This window comes from Cryptomeria japonica, chromosome 2 (genome assembly GCF_030272615.1).
Source record: "Cryptomeria japonica chromosome 2, Sugi_1.0, whole genome shotgun sequence".
Classification (NCBI taxonomy): domain Eukaryota; kingdom Viridiplantae; phylum Streptophyta; class Pinopsida; order Cupressales; family Cupressaceae; genus Cryptomeria; species Cryptomeria japonica.
This window is the reverse complement of record NC_081406.1, coordinates 451,339,266-451,348,254: the sequence shown is the minus strand read 5'-3', so window position 1 is coordinate 451,348,254 and position 8,989 is coordinate 451,339,266.

Here is an 8,989-nt window from a genome sequence, read left to right as displayed (position 1 = left end):
AAGGTGTGACTGATGAAGAGTTTGAAGATGAAGATGACAATGAGGAAATTGTGTTTGTATCCGTGAAGGAAGAATTGACAGATGAAAAGGCACTAGTATCTCATATGGAGAATAGTGATGAATGGATTATAGACAGTGGTTTCTCACACCACATGACCAGAGATAAAAGTAAGTTCATAACTTGATGAATTTGATGGTGATGTTGTTAGATCTGGAAATAACTCTCCCTGCATGGTGAAAGCTAAAGGTTCAATTTCTCTAAATGGGAAGAGTTATGCTGATGATGTGTTTTGGGTTGATGGTCTAACACATAATATTTTAAGTGTTGGTCAGCTCAATGATAAAGGTTATTTGTTTGAGTTAAAAGTGGAGCTTGCAGAATTTTTGGAGGTATTGGTGAACTGATTGCTACTGGGAAGCAAACTAGAGGTAACTTATTCCATTTGAATAGTAATATTAATAATTTTTTGGTTGCAAGAATGGAAGATAGTTGGTTGTGGCATAAAATATGTTCTCATGTTAATTTTGATAATTTGTTTAAAGTAAGTAATTCAAGTGTTGTAAGAGGATTGCCACAAATTGTCAAACCGAATAATGTGATATGTAAAGATTGTCAAATCGGTAAGATAACCTCTATTTCTTTCAAGAGAAAGAATTGTACTTCTGAGAATATTTTAGATTTGGTACATATTGATCTTTGTAGCCCTATGAGAACAAAGAGTTATTATGGTGATAGGTATTTCATGATTTTCATCGATGACTATTCTAAAATGATGTGGGTGACATTTTTGAAGTAGAAATAAGAAGAATTTAGTAAATTTGAATCATTTATAGCTCTAGTTGAGAATGAAACTGGTAAGAACGTGAAGTGTTTAAGATCAGACCGGGGAGGTGAATTCATATATGATGAATTTGTTAAGTATTGTGATGAATAGGGTATCAAGAGATAGATGTCTGCTTTGAGGACACCACAAAAGAATGGTATAGCAGAAAGGATGAACAAAACAATAATTGATGCTGCTAGAACCATGTTATTATAGGGTGATGTATCCAAAATGTTTTGGAGAGAAGCGATTGGTACTATTGTATACACTTTAAACTAGGTACTAGTGAACAGAGGTAACGATAAGACACCTTATGAGCTATGGTATGGAAAAACTCCTTGTGCAAGTTATTTCAAATTTTTTGGGAGTCAATGTTTTATTAAGAGAGATAACTGCACTGAGAAATTTGATGCAAAATCTGATGAAGGAATTTTTCTTGGCTACTCTTCTAAGAGTAAGGCATACAAATGTTACAATAAGAGAACTAAGAAAATTGTTGCAAGTGCTAATGAAAAAGTTGATGATCAATCTAATAGGTCTGAAGGTACAAGTGGATCAGAACCTGAAAAAGATGATAATGAGGAAAAACTTGTGATCATTGAACCAGAGGCACAAAATAATGAAGAACCAACAAATGCAAAATTAGATGCTCAACCAGTAAGTGATGATAGTGAGGAAGAAAATGTAGAACCTAATGTAGAAGATGCAGAATTGACATAGGCAATACCTAGATATGTCAGATTGAACCATTCACAAGAGAAGATAATTGGTGATAAGAATGCAGGTGTGCAAACTAGAAGAAAGATCCGAGAGAGCTCATTTTTTATTTTTACAATATAACCTGACAGTTAAGGAAGTACTAAAGGATGACGATTGGGTGAATGCAATGAATGTAGAATTACATCAAATTGAGAAGAATCAGACATAGTCACTTGTTCCTAGACCAAAGGATAAGAATGTAATTGGAACAAAATGGGTCTTTAGGAATAAATTGGATGAAGAAGGAAAAATTGTAAGAAACAAGGCGAGGTTAGTCTGCAAAGGGTATGCTCAAGAAGAAGGTGAGGATTATGGTGAAACATTTGCACCAGTTGCTAGATTAGAAGGAGTAAGTATGTTGTTGGCATTTGTTACATATAAGGGATTCAAAGTTTATCAAATGGATGTCAAATCAACTTTTCTGAATGGAATTCTAGAACAAGTATACATTGAATAACCAGATGGATTTTCCTTGACTGATGATGAGGACATGGTGTGTAAATTACATAAATCCTTGTATGGTCTAAAGAAGGCATTGAGAGCATGGTATGAGAGATTACAGGCACATTTGATCAAAAATGGATTCTAATGTACTAGTGAGGACAACAAAATTTATTTAAAGACTGATGGAGACAAGATGCTGATAGAAGAAGTGTGTAGATGACATAATTTTTGGTGGAAATAATGATATGTGTATGGATTTTGTTGATATAATGAAAAAGGAATTTGAAATGTCTCTAATCGGTGAAATAAAGTTCTTTATTGGCTTATAGGTCCAACAATTGGATGGTGGTATTTTTATTTGTCAGACCAAGTATATCAAAGAGGTGCTGAAGACTTTTGGTATGGAAGACTGCAAACTAGTAGGAACACCGATGGCAATAGGCTGCAAGTTATCAAAGCAAGATGATTCCCTTGTTGTTAGTGAAAAAGAGTACAGATATATGATTGGCAAGCTACACTATGTTGTTCATAACAGACCAAATATTGCTCATGCTATTAGATTAGTGGCTAGATTTCAAAAAGAGCCTAAGGAGAGTCACATGGTGGCTATGAAGAGAATTGTTCAGTATCTCAAAGACACAATAGACTATGGTTTATGGTATCCTTATAAAGGAGATTTTAATTTGGATGTCTTTACTGATGCTGATTGGGCAGGTAATATGGATGATCAGAAAAGAACAATCAATGGAGCTTTTCTACTTGGTGGAAGATTAGTGGCATGGATGAGAAATAAACAAACATGTGTTTCTCAATCTACAGTTGAAGTAGAGTATGTAGTTGCATGCATGATTTACATGCGTGCAATATGGATGAGTCATGTGCGAGAAGGATTCAAGATAGATATGTCTAAAGTGGTGACTATCTATTGTGATAGTACAAGTACAATAAACATTTCTAAGAATCCTGTACTTCATGCTAAAACCAAGCACATTGAATTGAAGTATCATTTCCTAAAGGAAAGAGTTCAAGAAAAATAGGTGAAAATGGAATATGTGAAGAGTAAAGATCAGTTAGCTGATATCTTTACTAAGCCCTTACCGAAAGATACCTTTGAGTTTCTTAGAGGAAAACTAGGGGTTAGACCCCTACACTGGAAGAACCAGAATGATGGAGATGCATCAATCCTGTGGATTTCATGTTTATCTTTCACTAAGGATTGATGAAGGTGCATGCTACTCCTTTGGGGGAGCGAGTTTGATGTAAAGCTCTGATATAATTTTTCTGATTTGATTAGCATAAATGATGGAAGAGGCAACAACAGAATTGAAGACAAGTGATGGATTTACAACTTTGGCATTGTTGTCAAAGGGGGAGAAGAAAAGAAATCAGATTTGGGAGAAGTTGCAGATGACTTGGGGGAGAAGTTGAAGATCAGATCGAGAGAAGTATTGGTTAAGGGGGAGAAGACAAAAGGAGGATAATTAACAAATGATGTGATACTAACAAGTAAGTTGTAGATGATGATGTTACTTTGATTGTATATCTGATTGATGTTTCCATCAATGCCAAAGGGGGAGAATGTTGTCATTTGGCATAACTGATGCAGAGTGAGATGATGCAGGCGATGCAGTTGAAGATGGATGACTGAACTGGTAGAGGATAGAAGATTGAGATTTTGTGATTACATGACTTGATCAGTTATTTGTGTTGTCATTGATGGCAACTGACATCAAATGATGATTACTGATGTTTTGTTTTTTCATCTAAGTGATTTGGTTTATCGGCAAAGAACAAAAGATTGTGAATTAGGACTTTAACCGGTAAAGCAGAGATGTTTTGGTTGAATTGGAAAACCGATGATGATTGGTGTTTTGCAGTTTTGAATGTGAGATTGTATCATGGAAAGGAGTATCTGACCAGAACCGGAACTTGTGATGACTATCGAAAGGCTTGTTTCAAATTTCTGATGAAGTTTTGCTAAAGTTTTAGTAGGGATTAAGGAACGATGAAGAAATCATCAAACTGGTAATATTTTTTGTTATGACGGTGATTGACGATGAGTCTACATGAAGGTGGTAACATGACACAACCTGCATGAAATGTTTGATTGCTTCTTTGGCATGATTCAAGGAAGAATTTCTTGGGAAACAATGAAACACTTAGTGGAGTGTTTTTAGGTTTTGACTTTGGTACATATCGGATTTGTGTGATGTGTTTCAATCAACCAATGATTAATATTGCATTTTAATTTGATGTAATGATCTGTATATTGATCTAAGATGATTTCTTATGATTTGTATTTTAATTTCATGATGTAATTAGGGTTTATTGGTCGGCCTATTTGAGATGACTATTTAGGATGATACAGTTGATGTTTATTGTGTCGGTGGTCTTAAGAGAATGTGTTGAGCCATCCAAGAGTAGTGTGAGATATTACTGAGAGTTGCCGAGTGTTGAGCATAACTGGATCTTATCTAGCAAGCTGAGAAGTGCAAGTAACAAATCACTTTTTCACTATTGTTCCCTAACAGTTGCAATAGGTTAAATCCCTTAACCGAGTAGGTCCTAACAGAACTTAAACATTTAAGTCCCCTAATAGGGAAGCTCTCAAAAAGAGTGGTAAATGCTTTCATGAGGTTGATCCTAACGGATGATCAAGCTCCTAACCGGGCTGCTAGGAAAATCCTTTAACTGGGTGATTTCTAACAGGGTCTTCTCCTAACAGGGTGTATTGTAAGCTCCTAACAGAGCTAATCTCCTAACATGGTGTACTTCAAAAGAGTACAAATATTTGTGGGTACCAAATCCCACCTTAGTTTTTCCCCATTTGGGTTTCCACTTCAAAAAATTATGGTGTGTGGAATGCTTTTCATGTGATGTTCTTGTTTATGTTACATTTCATGCACTATTTCTAAGTACACCGGTTATGATGTTTTATCAGAGGTTTATCAAAGGTTACCGGTACTAATAAGAGTTGGTAGAGAAAGTGTTTGATCTAATAGATGAGGATAATTAGTTGGTAAATGATCAAATTTATGTGACTGCTTAACTGATGAAAGAATTGATAGATGTGGTAAATGGTTTGATTAATGTGTTAGAAAATCTAATAAAGAGGTTGTTAGATATGATAAAAGAAGTTGAGATTTTTGATAAATGATTTTAGATCTGATATAAGTTTGACTTTGGCTTAATCTTGTAAATTGGTATTAATACTGATTCACCCCCCTCTCGGTATTAACCGAATCCTTGTAGGATTAACAAAAATTGAAATCAAAATTGAAGTTAGATTGATAGTGAAATTTCATTTGAATTGAAATAAAAATTTAAATGCAAATGAATGATTTAAATTATTTTATTGTAAAAATTGGGGATTGTCATTGCTAATGAACAATCGAGTGCAAGTGAATGCATGAACAGGTGAACGTGGATGAAGGTGAGAACTTGGTTAAGGTAGAGTTGTTTTAGATTTTTGAATTCGGGATGGAGATGGAATCTCACACACCACATAGTTTTCATAGAATGCATCTTGCATGATTAAATGTTTGAGATGGCTCAAAATTGAATGTTTGTTTAAATGTGAATAATGTATTTCTATTCGGAGTTTTATAATTGATTTCATTGTTTTAAAGATAGATTGATTTTGAGTGGTTTTAAAGATTATGTGTGTATTTTGATGTTATATATACATTTTTCATGAAGATGGAGTAAATATCTTTGAAATGAAATACAATGTTTATATTGCATCATTTAAATTATTGATATGTGTGTGTGTGTGTGTGGTTTTATTATCCATATATGAGTATATATATATATATATATATATATATATATATATATATATATATATATATATATATAATGTATATAATGTCATTTAAATCGAATGGTATTGATAATCAAGTGACAAGTTTATATATAATATTTTATAAAGTGAAATTATATTGTTAACCGATTATCAAATTTCATGTAATATATTCCATGCATTGATAATAAAATATCAATTGCATGAAATACATTACATGCATTGAGAGTAGCATAATATGTCATATTTCAAATTCAAACAAATAGCTTGTCTTTCACGCTTGTCAAAAAGTGAATCACAAATAAAGGACATAATCAACATATCAAACATTGGCAAACAAAAAAACCTTCAAAGAGTAGTCATAATCAACTTTGGTTATCAAACAAAGCTTTCAAAAAGATAAAACAATTGTCTAAAAATAAAGTTCAAACAAAGTCAAACTTGGTCCAAAACATTTCAAAATATCCATCCAACATTCAAAAAGGTTCTCAATAAACATGGCTTGTCAAAACATTGGACTCCTTAGTTTCAAAATTTATGTCACTTAGGATTAGGTTTCACATAGTCCAAACTTAGGTCTTGGGACATTCACATTTCCTTCATAATAGTCTTTTTGCATTATCATAATTCCCTTTGCATATAGGTTTCAAAATCATTTTCTTAGGTTTTGGTCCTTCATTTCCATTGCATTATTATTATCATACCAAAATTAGGTCTTGGCTTAGGTTGCATTTTGCATATTTCAAGTCATTGGTCCTTGCATATCCTTATCATATTGGCTTTATCATTGCATTGTCACAAACTCTAGTCTTGTCTTGGCTTGCTTTTGTCATATCATATCATATAATTGGTTCATCCCACATCATAGCATTAGGTAATATCATAACCCTAGATCATTTCATTGCATCATTAGCATAACTTTGGTTCATATCATAGCATAAAGTTGTGTCACATCTTTAAATCATATCATATCTTTGAGTTATTTGATATCTTTAGGTCATTTCATATTCCTAGATCATAACACATAATCTGAAGATCATATCATATCATATCTTAGGTCCTTGGCATTATCATTTTTAACTTGTTTTTAATCCCAAAATCAGGTTTTTCGAAGCTTGAAAAATAAAATTCTCTAGATTATACACTAAGTTGTTGTTAGGAAGTCTTGACCTTGTCCAAAAATTGTCCTTCTATCAACATCATTTGTCAATCCTAGCTTAGTATCCCATCATATAGATGAGACATTGTCATTTGTCCTATTATCATTGTGTCCTTCATTCTTTTGTCAATTAAGGTGTGTTGGACATTATTGCTACTAGGATATGTTGTTGTCATTGATGTCAACATATTCCTGCTCCGGTCATTTTTTATTGGTGTATTGGGACATGGTTTGGTGCATGGATTATTTGAAGTATCACTATATTTTTCTATATTGGTTTTGATCTAGAATCTTAATTGATCATATCATATGATCCAGTTTTGCAATCTGGTTTTCTGATCAGTGTTTTGCAGAGTTCAGTATTTCCTCTAGTATATTCTGGTGTGATAAGATCTTGAGTTGAGTCTTTGGTAGATTTTATGGGATGGTCTTATGTATCTTCATTTCAGATGGTTCATGATTTGGTACTCCACAAGTTATCTTTCTTTGTGACAGTTGCTGCTATTTGAGTGTTCTTGAGTTTCAAATGTTGATTGATGAAGATTTGATAAGTGGTGTTGGTACAACTATTTTTGATGATTCTAACATGCTTGTTGGTGTTTCCTAATTGTGTTCTATTTTTCCTAATGATCTAAATTTATCATTGTGTGATTTTTTGGTGATTTTTCTAAACCGGTGATGTTCTTTGTGTTATGTAGTTTTCCTGGTGGTGTAGCGTGTTGCGGTTGATCTTGGCATGATTTCCAGTGGTGTTGCATGTATGGAGATTTGAATTAGGTCCATGGTATGTCATGTATATCATTGTAATGGTCTGGTGGCTGATCTTTGTATTGTGTAATGTAATTTTATAATTGTGAGTTGAGGGTTTAGCAGACTGTGTTGTCAAGGTTGATGAATTGTATAAATAGGTGATATTGTCATGTAAATTTGGTGTCAAGGTTGTGTTTACATTATCAGAGAGTGGTGTATGTGTGAATAAATGATTCATCTTTCAACATTTTGATTGAGTAGAGATTGGTGTTGCAGAGAAGACAATTATGCTTAATGGAACTGTCATTAGGCATTTGGAGATGCTATTATTGCAGTTCATTCCTTCCAGATTGTAGTCTGAATCTTATTGTAAGTCAGTGAGACTTCCCTGAGGGTTGTAGCCTTCTGGTCCATTATCTTTTGAGCAGTGAGCTCTAGGCAATGTGCCTAAATGCATGTGCATTCCCCATTGTAATATTTACATATGCTAATGTAGAGTATCATCTTATTGTGGGTAGGTTCCCACTATGGTTTTCCCTTAACCAAGTTTTCCACGTCAAAATATTGGTGTTGTGTTTTGTGATATCTATTTGCTTATTTTTGTTATTGTTGTAGTTTATTAGATCCGTATTTGTGGTTAAGTTTGTAGATCCGGTGAAAGCCGATTCACCCCCCCTCTCAATTTTCCTTCATTGTTATTGCCAACAAGGTCTTGACTTCATTTAAATTTCCTAAGGTTGGGTCTATAGCTTTGCATTCCAAAAGTTTATCCAAATCTTGAAAACAACAAAAAAAATAAAACATAGGTTGCACTCTCATATCCCAAATTTGCATTTAGTTGCATACCATCATCACTGCAAAAAATTAAAAGGTTGAAAAACACTTAGTCACATTATCAGTCATCTAAGTTGCATTAGTTTCATACATCATTCTTAAAATCCTAAATCCTAAAAATATTGCATTGCATAGTGACATTCCTATTAAAACAAAGTTCCAAGCTCCTATGATGCAACAAAGTTTGACATATCAACCAATGATTGGACCAATGAATAACATAATGCAATCAAGTTTTGATCCAAGGCAATCACAATTCTATCCAACCCAACAAGGCAATATCGGTCAAAAATTTTATGATGAAACAAGTATCCAAATATGAAAACTAGCTTGAGAAACAAAGATCTTGGAACAAAAAGTGAAAAACAATGAAAAGAATAGATCACAAATGTCCAAAATGTTTCAAAAATTTTGAGG